This window comes from Hypanus sabinus, chromosome 20, assembly GCF_030144855.1.
Source record: "Hypanus sabinus isolate sHypSab1 chromosome 20, sHypSab1.hap1, whole genome shotgun sequence".
NCBI lineage: Eukaryota > Metazoa > Chordata > Chondrichthyes > Myliobatiformes > Dasyatidae > Hypanus > Hypanus sabinus.
In genome coordinates, this window is record NC_082725.1 from 7,006,079 (window position 1) to 7,027,321 (window position 21,243).

At 44.4% G+C, this 21,243-nt stretch overlaps 1 protein-coding gene across 3 annotated transcripts in view; it reads left to right on the forward strand.

Annotated features, from left to right (window-relative positions):
• The first annotated feature begins 17,761 nt into the window (after nt 1-17,761).
• Nucleotides 17,762-21,243, forward strand: part of LOC132378258 (zinc finger CW-type PWWP domain protein 2-like) — a 57,474-nt gene continuing 53,992 nt past the window's right edge. For all 3 annotated transcript variants that reach the window (XR_009506951.1, XM_059945021.1, XM_059945022.1), the window contains exon 1: nt 17,762-17,934. The gene's annotated coding sequence lies outside the window, so the exon portion shown is untranslated. The remainder of the gene's footprint in view (nt 17,935-21,243) is intronic.

Genomic DNA, 21,243 nt, shown 5'->3' on the forward strand with positions numbered 1-21,243 from the left:
AAATACAACAAGATTAGCTTATATGCATTTGAGCCATGCCTCAGAAAGGTGGCGTCCATCATTAAGGACCCAGGTCATGCCTTGTTCTCATTGTTATCATCAGGAAGGAGGTACAGAAGCCTGAAGGGACATACTCAGTGACCCAGGAACAGCTTCCTCCCTTCTGCTATTCAATCTCTGAATGGAAATTGAACCCTTGAACACTACCAGAAAGCCATGAGCCAGTGCTCAGTTGAGGATCAAGTGCAGAGGGTCAACAACTTTAAATTCCTTTGTGTTTTTATCTCAGAGGTCCTGTCCTGGGTCCTGCACTTAAGTGCAATTATGAAAAAAAGCATGGCAATGCCTCTTCTTCCTTAGGGGTTTGCGAAGATTTGGTATGATGTGTGAAATGTTGACAAACTTCTATAGATGTGTCATGGAGAGTACATTGACTGGCTGTATCACAGCCTGTAATGGAAACACCAATGCCTTGAACAGAAAATCCTACAAAAAGTGGTGGATACAGCCCAGTCCATCACAGGTAAAGCCTCAGCACCATTGAGCACATCCACATGAAACCCTGTTGCAGAAAAGCAGCATCCATCATCCAGGACTCCAACTGCCCACAACATGCTCTCTTCTCGCTGCTGCCATCAGGAAGAAGGAGCCTTGGGACTCACACCACTGGGTTCAAGAACAGTTATTACCCCTCAACCATCAGGCTCCTGAACCAAAAGGGATAACTTCACTTCATCGTCGAAATGTTCCCACAACCTATGGACTCACGTTCAAGGACTCTTCATCTCACGTTATCGATACTTATTGCTTATTTGTTTATTATTATTATTTCTTTCTTTTTGTATTTGCACAGTTTTATGTCTTTTGCAAACTGGCTAAATGCCCAAGTTGGTGTGGTCGTTTATTGATTCTATTATGGTTATTATTCTATGGATTTATTATGTATGCCCACAAGAAAATTAAACTCAGAACTGTATGTGGTGACTTAGAAAAGTACAGCACAGAAATAGGCCCTTTGACCCATCTAGTCTATGAAAAAACCATTTAAAATGCCTACTCCCATTGCCTGTATCTGGACCATAGCCCTCCATACCCCTACCATCCATGTATCTATACAAACTATCCAAAGGAGCTTTGATATAAGATGGATATAGATAGATACTGAGAATATGAGTTGTAGATTCCTTGAAAGGGAGTCCATAGTTTGTGGAATCAGTTCAGATTTCAGATGAGTGTTAGCTGAGGATATTGGTGGCTGAATGATAATAACTGTTGTTGAACCTGGTGGTATGGGACCTAAGGCTCCTATATCTGTTCCTAATCTGTAAGCCTATCTGGATGAGATGATCAGAAATAGCTAATAAAATTGCATGAAATTTTCAACCCAGGTAGTAAATGATCAGAGTGAATTTCTTGTGAGAGGCCTTAAATAGTTGGTATTTCCCCAAGACTACACCCCTAGTAGTTCAATCACAAACAAGAGAATATCTGCAGATGCTGGAAATCCTGGAGAAACTTTGCAGGCCAGTCTGTTACTTATAAAAATGCCACCCCTTCCCCCCAATTCCTCTGTCTCTGCTGCATCTGCTCTCAGGATGAGGCTTTTCATTCCAGAACAAAGGAGATGTCCTCCATCTTCAAAGAAAGGATTTTCCCTTCCTCCACCATCATCGCCGCCCTCAACCACATCTCTTCCATTTCACGCACTTTTGCTCTCACCCGATCCTCCCGCCACCCTACTAGGGATAGGGTTCCTCATCCTCACCTACCACCCCACCAGCTTCTCAGCCACACATTAATCTGCCAAATCATCCTGTTACTACCCTCACTGGCACATGGCACATGTAGCAATCCAAAAATTACTAACCTGGAGGTCCTGCCTCTCAGATCTGGACAACGAGATGCCATGAGATCTCAGAAGAAACCTGTTATGTGACTTAATGTCAGTAACTATTATTTAAATAAGTTCTTGAATGTGATTAGACATACAGGGTTATGGCTGGTTTCTATGAACTAACTAAAATATAAATTTACAATGTAAGTCTGTTTATTTGTTTGTATGGTGTTGTTTTCTAGATCAGCATGGCAGGCTGCTAATGTTTTAATAAAAACCATGTGGACATCTATTGGAACATGTTTACACCACTTCTAACTTTATTACTTATTTATTTATAGGAATACTCTGTGGAATAGTCCCTTCCAGCCCTTTGATCCATGCTGCCCCACAATCCCTGGTTTACCTGTAGCCTAATCACAAGACAATTTACAATGCCCTATTAACCTACCAACCGGCAGATAAGTACATAAGAACTTAAGAAATTGGAGCAGGTGTAGGCCATCTAGCCCATCGAGCCTGCCCCACCATTTAATAAGATCATGGCTGATCTGTCCATAAACTCAACTCCACCAACCTGCCTTTTCCCCATCTCCCTTAATTCCCTTACTATGTAAAAACCTTTCTAACTGTTTCTTAAATATACTTAGTGAAGAAGACTCAACTGCTTCCCCGGGCAGAGAATTCCACAGATTCACCTCTCTCTGGGAAAAACAGTTTCTCCTCATCTCCATGCTAAGTCTTCTCCCCTGAATCTTGAGGCAATGTCCCCTAGTTCTGGTCTCACCTACCAATGGAATCAACTTTCCTACTATCTTATCTATCCCTTTCAAAATTTTGTATGCTCCTATAAGATCCCCTCTCATTCTTCTGAACTCCAGTGAGTATAATCCCAGGCGATTCAATCTCTTCTCATAGGTTAACCCCTTCATCCTCGGAATCAACCTGGTGAACCTCCTCTGCACCGCCTTCAAAGCCAATATATCCTTCCTCACGTATGGAGACCAGAACTGTACACAGTACTCCAGGTGCAGCCTCACCAGTACCCTGTATAGTTGCAGCATGACCTCCCTGCTCTTGAATTCAATCCCTCTAGCAATGAAGGCCAATATTCTGTTTGTGTTCTTAATAACCTGTTGTACCTGCAAGCCAATTTTCTGTGATTCATGCACAAGCACTCCCAAGTCCCTCTGCACAACAGCATGCTGCAATCTTTCATCATTTAAATAATAACCTGCTCTTCTATTATTTCTTCCAAAGTGGGTGATCCTGCATTTATCAAAGTTGAATTCCATCTGCCAGACCTTGGCCCACTCACTTGACCTATCTATATTCCTCTGCAGACTCTCCACATCCTCTGTACAATTTGCTTTTCCACTCAGGTTCGCCTTTAGACTGTGGGGGAAAACTGGAGAACACGGAGCAAACTCACGTGGTTACAGAGAGAACTTACAAACTTCTTAAAGGCAGCAGTGGGACTGAACCCAGGTCGTTGGTACCGTAAAACATTGTGCTAACCACCCTGCTACCATGCCACCCTGAAGGTCAACAAAAGGGTGACAGTTCTGATCAGTGGATAGTTTGACACCTGGAGACACGGTGCACCACTTAAAAGTGATGGTCAAAAGATAAGGTTGAAGAAGTGGTGGAATAAGACCATAAGACATAGGAGCAGAATTAGGTCACTTGGTCTGTTGAGTCTGCTCTGCCATTCTATAGTGATTGATTTATTATACCCCTGAGGACCATTCTCCTGCCTTCTCTCCCATAACTTTTGATGCCCTTACTAATCAAAATATCAGTCATTTTTCAGCAGAGTAGGAGGCTGTTCAGCCCTTCAGGTCCATTCTGCTTCTGTGTGGAAACAATCTGTCTACTCCCATTGCCCTGCAAATGGATTTAAGTGCATTCAGACACGCAGATAAAATGGCCAAAATGTTGCATCTCTGACGTTGTAGATTGGCTGGTTTAGTGGTGTCACAACAACAACCTTGCACTCACCATCAGTAAGACCAAGAAATTGATTGTGGACTTCATGAAGGGGAAGTCAGAAGAAGACACGCCAGTCCCCATTGAAAGGCTTCACTGGGGGTGGGGAAGTCAGTGGTGGAAAGGGTGAGCAGCTTAAAATTCCTGCTTGTCAACATCTCAGAGAATCTAACTTGGGTCCAACATTTGATGTAATTACAAATAAGGTACACCAACAGCTACTTCATTTGGTTCATTTGGACTTGATACGTATCCAACCAAAGACTCTAGCAAATTTCTACAGATGTACTATGACTGGTTGCATCAATATCTGGAAAGGAAAGGCCACTGCCCAGGATCAGAAAAGTTGTAGACTCAGCCAGATCCATCATGGGCACTAGCCTCCCCACCATAAAGTACATCTTCAAAAGGTAGTACCTCAGGGAAGCTGCATCCATCATGAAGGATCCTCACTCTCCTGCCCTCTTCTCATTTCTAACATCAGAGAGGAGGTAGAGGAGGCTGAAGATGCAAACTCAACATTTTAAGAACAGCTTCTTCCCCTCCACTGTCTGATTTCTAAATGGCCCTTGAACCCACAAACTCCGTATTTTGCTCTCTTTTTGCATGATTTATTTATTCATATTTTTATATTTCTTAACGTAACCTATAACAAATTTATTTATTTATTATACTGTACTGCTGCCACTGAACAATAAATTTCATGACATATGTCTCTGATAATAAATTCTAATTCTGATTGTAGCTGTAATATGCTTTTCATATTCCATTATAACTATCAGTCAAAATATCTGGTGAAATCCACAATATTGCTTAAACCTCCAACTTGTGCATTCAGAGGAAAAATAATAAGAATTTGGAAGAGCTGGCATTTTCAGATATGATACATTCATAAAAATTCACAAAGGAAGAGGTTATATCTAAACAGAGAAAAAATAATTATAAATGTTTAAAGATACAAAACAGCTCAAATTGCATGTCAGTTTTTTTTTGAAATAACAGACACTATGTGGTTGCAAATAATTCCACTGTGGATTGTCCCAAGCTTGGGTGTGAAAAGAGGAGGGTTGGGTCTGGAGCTAGCAATCCTATCCCATGAAGACTCAGGGTTACAGAAACACCAACAGAAGTTCCAAAGACTTCATCCCTAGGAGAGGAAGGATTTTCAATGGACTACACCTGGAGACATCTTGAAAGACTGGCCCAGGACAGAGGAATCTGGTGAGCTGCTGATGCCTCTGTTGGGAATGGTGAGAGTGGCACAGGTAGAAGAGAAGAAGTGTGGGGCCAGGGGTGGGGGGTTGGCACAGGTGAGGACACATTTTCCCTGAGATACCAGGAAAGGTAATTTGATTCTAAGCAATTTGGTTACTGATTATTAAAGAATGTCTCTCTGGTGATTCCAGCTCCCTCACCTCTTCCTTTCCCTTTTCCCATCACTCCCCTCTCCCTGCCCCCTTCCCACTCTCAGTCCAGAAAACATATCAGAATCAGGTTTATCATTACTCACATATGTCATGAAATTTGTTTTTTTTCTGCAATGCTATTGCAGTGCAGTGCAATACATAAACTCACTATGGTACTGTGCAAAAGTCTTAGGCTTCCTATATAGGGGCCTAGGACTTCTGCAGGGTACTATCAGCATGTGTTGCAAATGGTAAATAATTCTCTTCTGAATGAACTATTTCTCAATCAGAATGGCTGAGTTTATTGACATTACAGTGAGGTGGAATCAATGTTACAAGCCATTGCTTGTGGATGATCTTTTACTACTTTTACAAGTCAGATTGAAATGCTGCATTACTGCGTGGTACAGAAACTGCACTGTGGCTGACAGGAAGGCTCCACGAATGGTGGTTGAAACTACCCAGTGCAATACCAGCACAGCTTGCCTGCCATCAAGGATGTATATGTTAAAAGGTGTCTGAAAAAGGCCAGAGCTATCATAAAAGATCCCTCCCACCCTGTTTGTCCCACTCCTATTAGGGAGGAGGCAATGTACAGGAGCAACCATGCCAAGACCACCAGACTCAAAAAGTTATTTTCCACAAGCAGTAAGGCTGGTCAACACCTCCACTCTCTAACCCACCCCTCAACACCCCTCCCACCACCACTACCATCAGTCACCTAATGTACAGGCACTTCTGTTCCTTGCATCACTTTAGGCACATGGTTATTTGAGTGGTGGATCTGTGGAATTCAATGCCACAGACAGCTATGGAGGCCAAGTCATTTGGGTACATTTAAAGGGAAAGATGACAGGTTTTTAATTAGGAAGCGTGTCAAAGGTTACGGGAGAAGACAGGAGAAAAGGGGTTCAGAGGGATAATAAATCAGCCTTGATGGTAATTCCATCTCAATGGGCCAAATGGTGTAATTCTGCTCCTATGTTTAGTGATTTTACGGTCACATAATCAGTCTATGTATATAAGCTAATCTTAGGTATTTAATTACATAATCTTATAAGGCCAGTAGCCTTACACGCTGGCGAGACAGGGTCATGCCTGTCCTAGCATGTGAAGTCAGCTCTGTCCGACTGACTGTGCAGATGAGATTCAAATTGTGATGGCTAGGAAGGTGGTATTACATTGCTCAGTGGAGAGTGATGGGCCTGACAAGGCACAGAAGACATCACTAACCACGGAAGACCATGGTTTGTGATGCTTGTTCGTACCACTGGAGCCAGACTTCTGAGGTCGAGAGAGTGCAGCTGCCCCAGTGAAATGGCTTTTCCACTTTAAAAACTCTCCTACACACGTTTCCTGTCATCATTGGACATGATAGACAATTTATATGCATTGTGTTTTTTTGTAGTATCTTCTTTATGCTCATTGTATTTTTTATGCTGCATTGCATCTGGAGTAAAAATCATTTCATTCTCCTTTACAGTTGTGCACTGAAGTATGACAATAAACCATTTTGAATCTTGAAAATGTTAACATTTTATTTGTCAATCTTATCAAAATGTTTTTCCTATCCAATTTCTAAAGGGACTGTAATCACCCAATTATTCAGCATTTAATAAGGAATCTCAAGTATAGATGTTCTGGTGGCATGATTTTGACACATAAAATAAATTGGTTTGTATCAGCATTAGGGTAACACTGATGAGGGTATCTAGATTATTAAATATTTCCAGTCTTATTCCAATTCCATTACAAAGTTGGTTTATTTAGCAATTAAGAAGATTGCTAACATTTTTGGTATTTAACATGGCTGATAAATTCTCCACAGTAAAAGAAAATACACAGATGAGTTGCACAACATAAACCTAGGCAGAAATTGTAGGTACTGCCGTACACTGTAAATTACTGAAGTAATAGTTGTCTTCCATTAGTGGCATGGTTATGCCTGAAGCATAGATTTAATGTCAAATGGCATTAAGATAACAGTATAAGCAATTTGTGATTTGAGAGCCAAACATTTTTAGTTTAATATATATTGCTATCAGACACTGTGTTTGAGAGTAAATTGTAGAGAATATTAAAACAATCTGTCTGATGTGTCAACAGGGAAAACACTAATGAGCTGCTTTGTCACAGTGACTGAGTGGAGCTACAAAAAACAGATCGATCAATGTTATGTGGTGTGGAACCTTGTTTATTTGGAGTCACAAATTCATGATGGTTGGAGGACACTTTTTTAACAAACACAACTGAAAATATATTAACATGTAAACATTGTATTTTTATTAAATAGAGTTTATTTTCAAATGCAGTTTGTAAATTTATGAGGCAAGAAAGAATGCTATCAAAATTTTTCAATGAATTTGCTGCTCTTTTTGGTGGGATTTCAGGAGGTTGGGAGGAAAAGCAGAGATCAGAATCAAGTTTATTATCATTGACATGTTATGAAGTTTGTTGTTTTGTGGTGGCAATATAGCACAATACATAAAAATACGGCAAGTTACAATATGAAATGTATAAAATATAAATAGTGAAAAAAAGAGTAAAATTGTGAGGTAGTGTTTGTAGGTTCAGTACAGACTGACAACTGTAATTGATTTATTTGTTTATTTATTATTATTGTTATTTTTATTTTTTTTCTCTCTGCTAGATTATGTATTGCATTGAACTGCAACAAATTTCACATCACATGCCGGTTATAATAAACCTGATTCTGATTCTGAGGTTTATGTTTCAAAAATCTGCTCACAGCCATAATGGCAAAGTTCTACATAGGTAGCCTGGATATATGATGAAAATCACTGAATGCATAGAACACAGAACGTCATAGCACTGTACAGGCCCTCCAGTCCACAATGTTGTGCCGACCATTTAACCTACTCTAAGATCCTCAGTCCCAGCAACACCCTTGTAAATTTCCTCTGTACTTTTTCATTCTTATTGATTCTTTCCTATAGGTAGGTGATCAGAACTACACAGAATATTCCAAATTAGCCCTCACCAATGCCTTATACAACTTCAACATAACATCCAATATGCCAAAAACTCTCTTTATGGCCCTATCTACCTGTGACGCCTCTTTCAAGGAATTATGAATCTGTACTCCAGGGTCCCTCTGTTCTATTGCACTCATCAGTGCCTTACCATTTTCTGTGACTTACTGACCCAGGCAGAAGATGAATGTTGATTATTTCTTTTGGAACACCGAGCCAAAGATAGGTAATTTGGGCCCATTGTAAATAAACTTTAAAATATAAATTATTATCAGCTTTAGTCCATTAATATCCACGAAGTCTTGAACTGGTTATTGAGAGAATTAGTTTTCTCCCATATATAAAAAAAACAAATACAAAGAAGTTGTTCAATTGTTACTGTGGCTTGGAAGGTATTGCCACAAAAACTGACCAATTGATGCATTTTCCATGGTATCCATAGAGGTACTAAAAGTTTTTGCAATTCACCGATTTCTCTAGCAAGGCATAACATTTTCAATAACTTTTGTAGTAAAAACAATTGATCATAAAGTAAATAGCATATCAGATTACTGATTTTATGTTAATTGTAGTTGTAAGGGTGCATTAATATATCCATAAAGAAGCAGGGCTTACAATAACTTGCTGGTTCCATACCTGCTTTCAGTTTCATAAAGTACTTGCAGTACAAACTGACATCTGTATGATCATTAGAACAAGTTCTGGGGCATTAAGCTCTTGCTAGCCCTATTTTGACAGCAAACCTTGATTTTATGTTTAAATGAGAAATTTGGGAAATCATGAATTGGAATTGTTTGGAGCAAGACTTCAGAACTGGGATGCCAAAACCGAGATATTTTCCATTGTAGGTGTGAATGAGAGAATTACTATCAGGTTTATTATCACTGACATCCCTTCTGTACCTAATAAAGTAGCCACTGAGTGTACGTTCATGGTTTTCTGCTGCTGTAGCCCAACCACTTCAAGGTTTGATGTGTTGTGCATTCAGATATGCTCTTCTACACATCATTGTTATTACATGTGGTTAATTTGAATTACTGTCACTTTCCTGTCATCTTGAACCAGTCACAGAATTGCTACTGATGTGATGATTTGCGTTTGTTGCGCCATTCTCTGCAAACTCAAGACTGTTGTGCATGAAAACCTCAGGAGATCAGCTGTTTCTGAGATATACAAACAACCCCATCTGGCAGCAGCAATCATTCCATAGTCAAAGTCACTCAGATCACATTTCTTCCTCATTCTAATGTTTGGTCTGAATAACAACTGAACCTCTTGACCATGTCTGCGTGCTTTTATGCATTGAGTTGCTGCAATGTGAATGGTTGATTAGATACTTACATTAACAAGCAAGTATACAGGTGTACCTAACAAAATAGCCACTGAATATACGTCATATTTGTTGTTGTGTGGCAGCAGTATAGTGCGTTACTATTAATAAGTAAGTCGTGCAAAAGAGGAACAAAGAAGTTCTGTTCATGAATCATCCAGAAATCTGATGGTGGAGGGAAAGAAGTTGCTCCTATGACATTGATTTATAGCATATTCAGGCTCCTGTCCTTCCTTCCTGATGGTAGTAATGAAAATACAGCATGCCTGGCTGTCCTTCATAATGGATGTCACCTCCCTGAGGGACCACTTTTTCAAGATTTCCTTGATGGTGAGGGGGGACGTGCCTGTGATGGAGCTGGCTGAGTCTACAGCTCTCTGCAGCTTCTTGCCATCCTGTGCATTGGATCCTCCAGGTGGTGGTTCAATGAGTTAACTGAAAAAACACACTGCATAACAACAGGTGGATGTCTAGAAAAGCACCGGTGAATTATGAAATGTTCTGGTGTCTGCATAGGGGCCATTGTGAAGGCATTAGCAACTTAGGCTCATTTTGAATCAAGTATATAGTGACCATGTAATTGGAAGACAGATGAGCAAGAATGGGTAATTCCACTTTTATCCAGGTCTTTTGATTAGAAAGCTGTATGTGTCAACTGTTTATTCCCCTCCATAAATGCTGCCTGACCTGCTGAGTTTCTCCAGCACATTGTGTGTTGCAGAAATGTTCAATATGCTATATCTACATTTGATGTTCTGAGCTTTCTCTAACTCACTAGTATGTGGAACCTGAGTGGCTGCTTAATGAAGGTAATAAGCACCACTTGTACTGTATCTCCACTTTTAAACTTTGCTCATCATTCTTCAAATAGAATCTATTAGTTGTCAAATGCCTTTATAACAAAGGTGATATTACAGATGGCAAATCAAATTAACAATCATGAAAAATAATGTGGAACAAAGTAATGAAGATTAAACTCCTCAGTTCCATAATCCAGGCAAAGAACTATATTCAAAAGGAGAAATGATTATTGATGTTGTGATACAAGACTGTAGTCAAATTAAATATGAACATATCACTAACAATGTGAGATGATGCAACTTACACTTATAGATGAACTAGATAAGTAATTGCAACAAAAATTAAATAGCTCATATCTTAAACAAGGTTTATAAAATCAATTAAACAACACATTTTGTGTACTGCAGTTCTCGAGGAGACATTGGACTTCATAGAGGAAGAAAGAGTTTTAAAAAATGAGCAGGGGTGGTCGGCACAATTTTGTATGTCACAGTTCCCGAGGGGACATTGGATTGCATAGCGGGTAGTTTAGAAGAAGTAAATTGTGACAATCGGCACATTTTACACACCACAGTTCCCAAAAAGACATTAAACTGTGTAGAGGAAGAGAGTTTAAAAGGAACGAGTGGGCACAGTTAGCGCTATTTTGCACATCACAGTTCCCAAGGAGACATTGGGTTGTGCATACTTAGCAAGGTCCAATAAAACAAAGTAAGGTTTAAGCAGCACAGCCAATGTTTGAGAGGGCCAGTATTAAGAAGTTGAGGCTTTGACTCATCAAGGCTTCAGTCAGGAGAAGCATTGGCTATAGGTAGATTTTCTTTCTTATTGCACAGTTGGAACAGTGGAGATGCCAGTCAAGATAGTCAAATGTGGGAAGGCAGGCAGACCTTCACTGTCTCTGATAACTACACATGCAGAAAGTGCATCCAGCTGCAGTTTCTAACAGACCATCTTAAGGAGTTGGAGTTTGCAGGTTCTCCCTGTGACATCATGGATTTCCTCTGGGTTCTTAGGTTTCCTCCCACATCCCAAAGATGAAAGTGCTGGTAGATAATTGGCCCAGTCCATCACAGGCAAAGCCCTGCCCCAACAGTAACCAAACTTACAAGGAGCACTGCCATAAGAAAGCAATATCCACTATCAAGGACCCCAAAAATCACTACTCGCTACTACCATTGGGCAGAAGGTACAGGAGCCTTGGGTCACACACCACCAGGTTCAAGACCAGTTATAATCCTTCAAACATCAGGGTCCTGAACCAGTGTAGATAACACACGTCAATGCTAAGCTGACTCTACTTTTCTGTTCCTGGGCATTGGTGTTTCCATACCAGGCTGTGATACAACCAGTCAGGATACGCTCCACTGTGCACCTATAGAAGTTTGTCAAAGTTTTAGATGACATACCAAACTTATGCAAACTTCTAAGAAAGTAGAGGTGCTGCTATGCCTTCTATGTAAAAGCACTTACTGGCTATTCCCAGTGACAGGAATGTGTGGTAATGACCCAAGTGCAGCGGGAGAGACACTGAAATGGATGAACGCTTCACTGACTTTTATTAAGAATTGTGCAGAATTAAAGGAAAAAAAAGAATCAGAAATGCTCAGCCAAAAGGGCTGCTAACTAAAACTCGCAAACTGAAAGCTAACGCCAAGTCAGTAGCCTAGCACTAAATAAATAATTCCTTTGCAGCATCAAACTAAGTATAGTCTTAGTTCCTGGAAAAAGGACAAAAGTAAGTAGGCAGCATTGGCATTGTTGTGCTTTTTTGTCAAGATTCGACAGGACTGAAACAAGAAAGAGTTAGGCATCACCATAATTAAACACTGATCGGCCGGAATGTGCATATTCATGAGCTTGAATGAGAGATGTCTAGTCTTGTATTGAGCTGGAACCCAAGTGCTTTCCCCCAGACTATACCCCTCCCAATCCACGAGATACTGAATCCTGCCCCATATCCAGCGAGATGCCAGGAGGCATAGCACATAATAGACTAGGAACTCATCCACCAAGCAAGTGGGGAGGAAGTCACTGGCTTAAGCTGGGAAACATAGAACACTGGGTGAATCTTTATTGATGATGGCAGGCACAATCTATGTGATTTTGTTGACAGTCTTCTCCACTACAAATAGTACTACATAGTGTATGTCCAACTTGTGGCATTCAACTTTCAAAGGAAGCTTTCTAGACACCGGCTAGACTCTCACTCCTAGCTGCAGAGGTCTTAACTGTTGGTAGACCCGATCAGCCTGCTTGGCATATTGTTTCTGAGAATGCAGTAGGGAAGCCCAAGTCCTGGACGTGTTCCTGGTGAGAGCAGGAATAGATAAGAATGCTGTCCAAATACACAAAAACAAGCTGATTCAACATGTCCCAGAGCACATTGTTGGCCAGGGCAGTGGTGTTAGCAAGACCATACAGGTACTCCTAGTGGCCAGTGGAGAATGCTGTCTTCTACTCATCCCCTTCTTAGATACAAACCTGCTTGTAGGCATTGTGCAGATTCACCTTGGAAAATATGATTGTTCCTTGAAGATGTTCAAATGCAGAGGCAAGAAAATGAAGGGGGTAGTGCCTCTCCATTGCATGTTGTTGAGGTGCAAAAATCAATGCAAGGTTAGAGTCTGCCATCCTCTTTGCTCACAAAAAAGAAGCCCACTCCTGCTGGCAAGGTTGATGGACTGATCAATCCTAAGGCCAATGCCTCCTTGATGTACTCTTCCGTGGCCATAGTTTCAGGAGACGAGGGAAAAGATCCAGCCCCAGGGAGGACTAGTACTGGGTAAGAGGTCAATGTCGCAATCTATGGCCGGTGATGAGGCAGAAAAAGGCCTTCTTCTTACTGAAGACCTCAAGAAGGTCAACATATTCAGCAGAATACCAGACAGGTCCACACTAGCAGTTGACACAGGAGGGGAAATGCTGACAGGGGCTTGAGCTTGACCCAGCTCATAGACAGGCTTGCTAGTCTCCACTCTAGGAGCGCCTTTAGGGACCAATCAACCCATGGGTTATGTGGAGACAGCCTAAGAAAGCCAAGCACCAGTGACACAAGGGAATCAACAATCCGGAAGGAGGGCTATTCCCTACGGTTATCTTCTGGGCTATTCCCTACGGTTACTTTCTGGGCTATTCCCTACGGTTATCTTCTGGGCTATTCCCTACGGTTACTTTCTGGGCTATTCCCTACGGTTATCTTTTCGCACAAGTTGAAGGGCGTTCTGAGGAAAGGCAAATTTTGCCAGTAGCCTGAGGCTGCGCATCCAGAGTCTTGACAGCGATATTTTCTCTCAATTGCTGAGTTGGAACTTTCCATCTTTGAGCCAGAGGCATATCCATGAGGGTTCTGGATGCTCCGAAGTCAATGAATGCCTAAAGCTTATGGATCTAAGAAACCCCCTCCCTCCCACGACAAGGAAGCTGTGAGCATTACACATTCAGGGGAAGATGACTGCAGAATTGACCTGTTGCAATTACCTCTCCTGCTGACTGGTATCCTCTTTTACAGGAATGCTTGGGATACGATGCCCAGAAGTGTCCTTGATTGTCATGATATAGGCAGGAATCAGTTCTCCTGCACTGATCTCATGCCTCTTGAAATGTGCCCCATTTGCACAGACTCCTCTGTGGACTGTGTACTGGGTAAAGTGGAAGGGGGTGAAAACAGATGGTGATCTAAGGAGTAGGAAGCTCAGGGCAATCTTCTGTGCCACTTAGTTGCCCGGTTGTCAATTTAAATGGCCAGATTAATCAAGTCATCCAAGCTGTCCTGATCATCATGCACTGAGATCTCATGTTGAACCCCTGTGCTCAGCCCACAACGGAAGACAGTAACGAGGGATTTCTCAATCCACTCCAGCTCAGCCGCAAGCATGCAATACTTTACTGCACAGTCCCTCACTGTACCTTTCCCCTGGGGCTGGTCCAGGAGTCCGTGGGTAGCCTCCTGTGAGTTCTGGGAGATCAAAATCTCTCCTGAACTTTACGACAAATTGCTGGAATGACTCGACTGCTGAGGAACCTTGTTCCCATAGAGCATTGAACAGGTTGAGTGGGGGTCTGCCTAAGAGATTCAGCATGTAAGCCAGTTTATGTGCATCATCACTGAACTGACCTGGCTGGGCTTGGAAAGTCAGTTCACACTGGGTAATAAAGTCCGTTGGGGTCACCAGAATATTTGCCTGGTGGAGGAACCCTCAGTTCAGTTCTGGTCATGGGAATCAGGCATTAGTGGCTGAACCTGATGAGACTTTTAAAAAGGAGAATGTGGGAATTGCTGGGAGTGGGACTGACCTGGCTGAAGGCTACTGAACTACGACAGCAAGAATGGGAGTGGTTGCCACCTGATTCTGGCTGTCGGTAGTAAGCTGCTGAACCGTGGTCATGAGAGCAGTAATCACTGCCTCCTGATTCTGGCTGTCTGTGGTGAGTTGCTGAACTGTTGCTACGAATGCCGACACTGGTTCTTTCTGCCTGGACTGGGCTTGTCGTTCTGAAAGTAGTTGTCGCACTGCGCGAGACAGTTCTGCCAACCCAGACTCTACTGATTTTAGCTTTTCCTCCTCAAACTTTGGTTTGGGCTGAGCTTGTCATTCTGCGAGCTGCTATCGCACTGTGAGACACCTCTGTCAACGCAGCCTCCATTGACTTCTCTGCTATCTGATCAATGAATTTCAAGGGCCTTGTTCAGCTTTACTCTTTCTGTTGAGTCCACTTTTGTGATCGAGCTTTCCTGATAGGAATGTGTGGTATTACTCCAAATGTAGAGGGACTAACACTGAAGTGGATGAACAGTTCACTGACTTTTACTAAGAATTATGCACAATTAAAGATAAAGCAATGAACACTAAGCCAACAGGGCTATTAACTAAAACTCCCAAACTGAAAGTGCGACACTGTTGCTCAGAAGCAGTAGCTGAACACTAAATAAAAGCCACTCCATTACCTGCAAGGGTGTGCAGACTCTGCAGCAGAGTCCGTGTTTTTGACAGATAGATCCTCTGAAATGATGACGGCAAGAATTTAAAGTTATCGATCCTCTCCATCTCTGATCCCCTGGTGAAGATTGGCTCATAGGCCTCTGGTTCCTCCTCCTGTAGTCAATAACAGCTCTTTGATTTTGCTAACATTGAGCGAGAGGTTGTTGTTGTGGCACCATTCAACCAGATTCTTAATCTTTCTCCTATATGCTGATCCGTCACCACCTTTAATTTGACCAACAATGGTGATATTGTCCGCAAACTTGAATATGACAATGGAGCTGTGTTTAGCCTCATAGGTAGAATCAGAATTATTATCACTGGCATGTGACGTGAAATTTGTTAACTTAGCAGCAGCAGTTCAATCCAACACAAATCTAGCAGAGAAAAAAAAATAAAAAAAATAATCTATTATGTATATTGAATGGTTTTATGAAATGTGCAAAAACAGAAATACTGCATGTTAAAAAAAGTGAGGTAGTGTCCAAAGATTCAATGTCCATTTAGGGATCCGATGGCAGAGGAGAAGAAGCTGTTCCTGAATCGCTGAGTGTGTGCCTTCAGGCTTCTGTACCTCCTACCTGATGTTAACAGTGAGAAAAAGGCATGCCCTGGGAGTATAAAGCAAGTAGATCAGGGATAAACACACAGCCTTGTGGTGCACTTGCACTCCAGGAGATCATGGCGATATTGTTGCCAATCCAAACTGACTGGGGTCTGCAAGTGAGGAAATCAAGGATCCAATTGCACAAGGAGATATCAAGGCCTAGGTCTTGGAGCTTAGTTTTGATGGGATGATAGTTTTGAATACTATCTTTGTAATCAACGAAGAGCATCCTGATACCTGCATCTTCAGTCCCAGTTGAGTGATTCAAGTTTGGTCTGGAATTGCCAATTCGCATGTGAGGTGGCTTTCCGAAGATTGTTCTTCGCCATACCTGAATGGCACTGATCTAACCCTCAGCAGATTGTGGATTTCTTGGTTCATCCAAGACTTCTGGTTGGGAAAGACTGAATGATTTTGTGGGGATGCACTCATTCATGAGTTTCTTTATAAGGTCCGTGACAAACATGGCAATATTTATTCAATCATCTGATGAATCTTTGAACATGGCACAGTCCACTGACACGAAGCACTCCTGTAGCCACTTCTTTGCCTCCTGTGATCATCCCTTTTACATCCCTACCTCTGTTGCCTTGGTTTTTAGCCTTTGCTTGTATGCAGAAAGGAGGACAGCCAGGTGATATTTCCCAAAATGGGGTCTAGGGATGGAATGGTAGGCATATCTTATGTTAATATCAAAGTATCAAATGCATTGGGACTCCTGGTGCTCCAAGTGATATGTTGATAATTGGATAGCTATTACTTCAGACTAGCTTGATTGAAGTCCCGTCAATGATGAAGCAGATACATATGCAGTAAATTTTAAATTCTTAGCACTTAGTTCTCGGATATTCTTCCAACCGTGGCGCTGCCGGGATTCCTCGCGCTCGGACCGCGGCGGGTGCCGGGAGCCCTCGCGCTCGGACCGCGGCGGGTGCCGGGAGCCCTCGCGCTCGGACCGCGGCGGGTGCCGGGAGCCCTCGCGCTCGGACCGCGGCGGGTGCCGGGAGCCCTCGCGCTCGGACCGCGGCGGGTGCCGGGAGCCCCCGCGCTGAAACCGCGGCGGGTGCCGGGATTCCCCGCGCTCGGACCGCGGCGGGTGCCGGGAGCCCTCGCGCTCGGACCGCGGCGGGTGCCGGGAGCCCTCGCGCTCGGACCGCGGCGGGTGCCGGGAGCCCCCGCGCTGAAACTGCGGCGGGTGCCGGGATTCCTCGCGCTCGGACCGCGGCGGGTGCCGGGAGCCCCCGCGCTGAAACTGCGGCGGGTGCCGGGATTCCTCGCGCTCGGACCGCGGCGGGTGCCGGGAGCCCCCGCGCTGAAACTGCGGCGGGTGCCGGGATTCCTCGCGCTCGGACCGCGGCGGGTGCCGGGAGCCCTCGCGCTGAAACTGCGGCGGGTGCCGGGAGCCCTCGCGCTGAAACTGCGGCGGGTGCCGGGAGCCCCCGCGCTGAAACTGCGGCGGGTGCCGGGATTCCTCGCGCTCGGACCGCGGCGGGTGCCGGGAGCCCCCGCGCTGAAACTGCGGCGGGTGCCGGGATTCCTCGCGCTCGGACCGCGGCGGGTGCCGGGAGCCCCCGCGCTGAAACTGCGGCGGGTGCCGGGAGCCCCCGCGCTGAAACTGCGGCGGGTGCCGGGATTCCTCGCGCTCGGACCGCGGCGGGTGCCGGGAGCCCTCGCGCTGAAACTGCGGCGGGTGCCGGGAGCCCCCGCGCTGAAACTGCGGCGGGTGCCGGGAGCCCCCGCGCTGAAACTGCGGCGGGTGCCGGGATTCCTCGCGCTCGGACCGCGGCGGGTGCCGGGAGCCCTCGCGCTGAAACCGCGGCGGGTGCCGGGAGCCCTCGTGCTCCGATTGAGGCAGGAACGGGGCGGGGTGGTGTCCGAGATCTCGCGCGACGTTAAACCAACGGACTGACTCCATCGGTGGGAGGAGGTTGAGGGAAAGGGAAGCCGCTTCAACCACATCCCAGGCCCGGGAGCAGCCTGGCGCTCGGGAAGGTAGGGGCACGGCACCTTCCCAGGGTCACACCTTTCACATGTCCCTCCCCACCGATCTCCAACCTGGCTGTTATCCCTACAAGCATAATTGCTACACCTGTCTCTACTCCTCCTCTCTTACCACCATTCAGGGCCCCAAACAGTCCTGCCAGATGAGGCAACACTTGTGGGTCTGTTGGGGTCATCTATTGCATCCGGTCCTCCCGGTGCGGCCTCCTGTACATCGGCGAGACCCGACGCAGATTGGGGGACCGCTTGGTCGATCATCTCCGCTGCGTCCACCACAACAGACTGGATCTCCCGGTTGCCACCCACTTCAACTCTGCGTCGCGTTCCCATTCGGATATGTCCACACATTGCTTCCTCTACTGCCATGATAAGGCCAAACTCAGGTTGGAGGAGCAACACTTCATATACCGTCTGGGTAGTCTCCAGCCCCTTGGGATGAACATTGAATTCTCCAACTTCTAGTAATTCCCTCCCTCGCCCTTCCTCCATCCCACTTTCACTCTGCTTCCTCTTCGAGCTGCACCTCTCTCATGATTCTGCCTTCTACTACCCACAGTGCTTTCCCTTTACATTCCTTCTTCCCCTATCCCCTCCCTGCTTCCCCTCCCTCACCCCTTGATCTTTCCTCTGATTGGTTTTCAACTCTCCCCCCATCTTCTTTATAGGGCCCCTGCCCCCTCCCTGTTCAGTCCTGATGAAGGGTCTCGGCCCAAAACATTGACTGCTCGTTTCCACAGTTGCTGCCCGACCTGCAGAGTTCCTCCAGCTTGTTGTACGTGTTACCTTCCCAGGGGAGAGGCAAGGCCTCCTGCCACCCGGCAGCTGGGAGGGTTCTTCAACCTGCAGACAGTGGCAAACCCCTCCCACAGCGCTGAAACCTGCTGCTCCTAGCCAAGGCCAAGATTCTCACACTTGTCAATCAGAATCGGGTATACATTATCAATGACATACACCGTGAAGTTGCTTGTTTTGTTGCAGCAGTACATAGAACATTGATCTTTAGTGTAGGCCTTTCTTCCCACAATGTTGTTCTGACCTTTTAATATACTCTAAATTCAAACTCACTTCCCTCTACATAGCCCTTAATTTTTTTCTGTCATCGATGTGCCTATCAAAGAGTCTCATAAATAACCATAATGTACCACCACTCCTGGCAGAGCATTCCACTCACCCACCACTTTGATTAAAAACCCTTCTGACACCCTGGCCCCCCACCTCTATATTTTCCTCCAGTCACCTTAAAATTTTCCCCAATCATATTTGCCATTTCCACCCTGGGGAAAAAAGTCTCTGGCTAGTTGTTCAATCTATGTCTCATATCATCTTCTATACTTGTAGAAACATAGAAAATAGGTGCAGGAGTAGGCCATTTGGCCCTTTGAGCCTGCACCACCATTCAGTATGATCATGGCTGATCATCCAACTCAGAACCCTGTACCTGCTTTCTCTCCATACCCCCTGATCCCTTTAGCCACAAGGGCCATATCTAACTCCCTCTTAAATATAACCAATGAACCGGCCTCAACTGTTTCCTGTGGCAGAGAATTCCACAGATTCACCACTCTCTGTGTGAAGAAGTTTTTCCTCATCTCGGTCCTAAAAGGCTTCCCCTTTATCCTTAAACTGTGACCCCTCGTTCTGGACTTCCCCAACATCAGAAACAATCCTCCTGCATCTAGCCTGTCCAATCCCTTTAGAATTTTATACGTTTCAATAAGATCCCCCCTAAATTCCAGTGAGTATAAGCCTAGTCGATCCAGTCCTTCTTCATATGAAAGTCCTGCCATCCCAGGAATCAATCTGGTGAACCTTCCCCTTCAGATTAGGGGACCAAAACTGCATACAATATTCTAGGTGCGGTCTCACCAAGGCCTTGTACAACTGCAGTAGAACCTCCCTGCCCCTGTACTCAAATCCTTTTGCTATGAATGCCAACATACCATTTGCCTTTTTCACCGTCTGCTGTACCTGCATGCCCACCCTCAATGACTGGTGTACAATGACACCCAGGTCTCTTTGCACTTCCCCTTTTCCTAATCGGCCACCATTCAGATAATAATGTGTTTTACTGTTCTTGCAACCAAAGTGGATAACCTCACATTTATCCACATTAAATTGCATCTGCCATGAATTTGCCCACTCACCTAACCTATCCAAGTCACCCTGCATCCTCTTAGCATCCTCCTCACAGCTAACACCGCCGCCCAGCTTGGTGTCATCCGCAAACTTGGAGATGCTGCATTTAATTCCCTCGTCTAAATCATTAATATATATTGTAAACAACTAGGGTCCCAGCACCAAGCCTTGCAGTACCCCTCTAGTCACTGCCTGCCATTCTGAAAAGATCCCGTTTACTCCCACTCTTTGCTTCCTGTCTGCCAACCAATTCTCTATCCACATCAATACCATATCCCCAATACCATGTGCTTTAAGTTTGCACACTAATCTCCTGTGTGGGACCTTGTAAAAAGCCTTTTGAAAATCTAATTATACCACGTCCACTGGCTCTCCCCTATCCACTCTATTAGTTACATCTTCAAAAAATTCTGTAAGATTCGTCAGACATGATTTTCCTTTCACAAATCCATGCTGACTTTGTCCGATGATTTCACCTCTTTCCAAATGTGCTGTTATCACATCTTTGATAACCGACTCTAGCATTTTCCCCACCACCGATGTCAGACTAACCGGTCTATAATTCCCCGGTTTTTCTCTCCCTCCTTTTTTAAAAAGGGGTTACATTAGCCACCCTCCAATCCTTAGGAACTAATCCAGAACCTAAGGAGTTTTGAAAAATTACCACTAATGCATCCACTATTTCTTGGGCTACTTCCTTAAGCACTCTGGGATGCAGACCATCTGGCCCTGGGGATTTATTTGCTTTTAATCCCTTCAATTTACCTAACATCACTTCCCTACTAACATGTATTTCCCTCAGTTCCTCCATCTCACTGGACCCTCGCATTAGGTATCAAGACTCTCCATACCAGGCAGTGATGCAACCTGTCAGGATGCTCTCCACTGTACATTTGTGATTTGTTGTCATTTCTTGTGTTTTTGGCGTTTGATGTTTTCTTTGAACGGGTTTCAGGGTGTTTCCTTGTTCGGTGGCTATCTGCGGGAAGATGAATCTCAGGGTTTTAAACTGCATCAGGCACAAAATGCTGGTGTAACACAGCAGGCCAGGCAGCATCTATAGGGAGAAGCGCTGTCGACATTTCGGGCCAAGACCCTTCATCAGGACTAACTGAAAGGAAAGATACTAAGAGATTTGAAAGTAGTGGGGGGAAGGGGAAATGC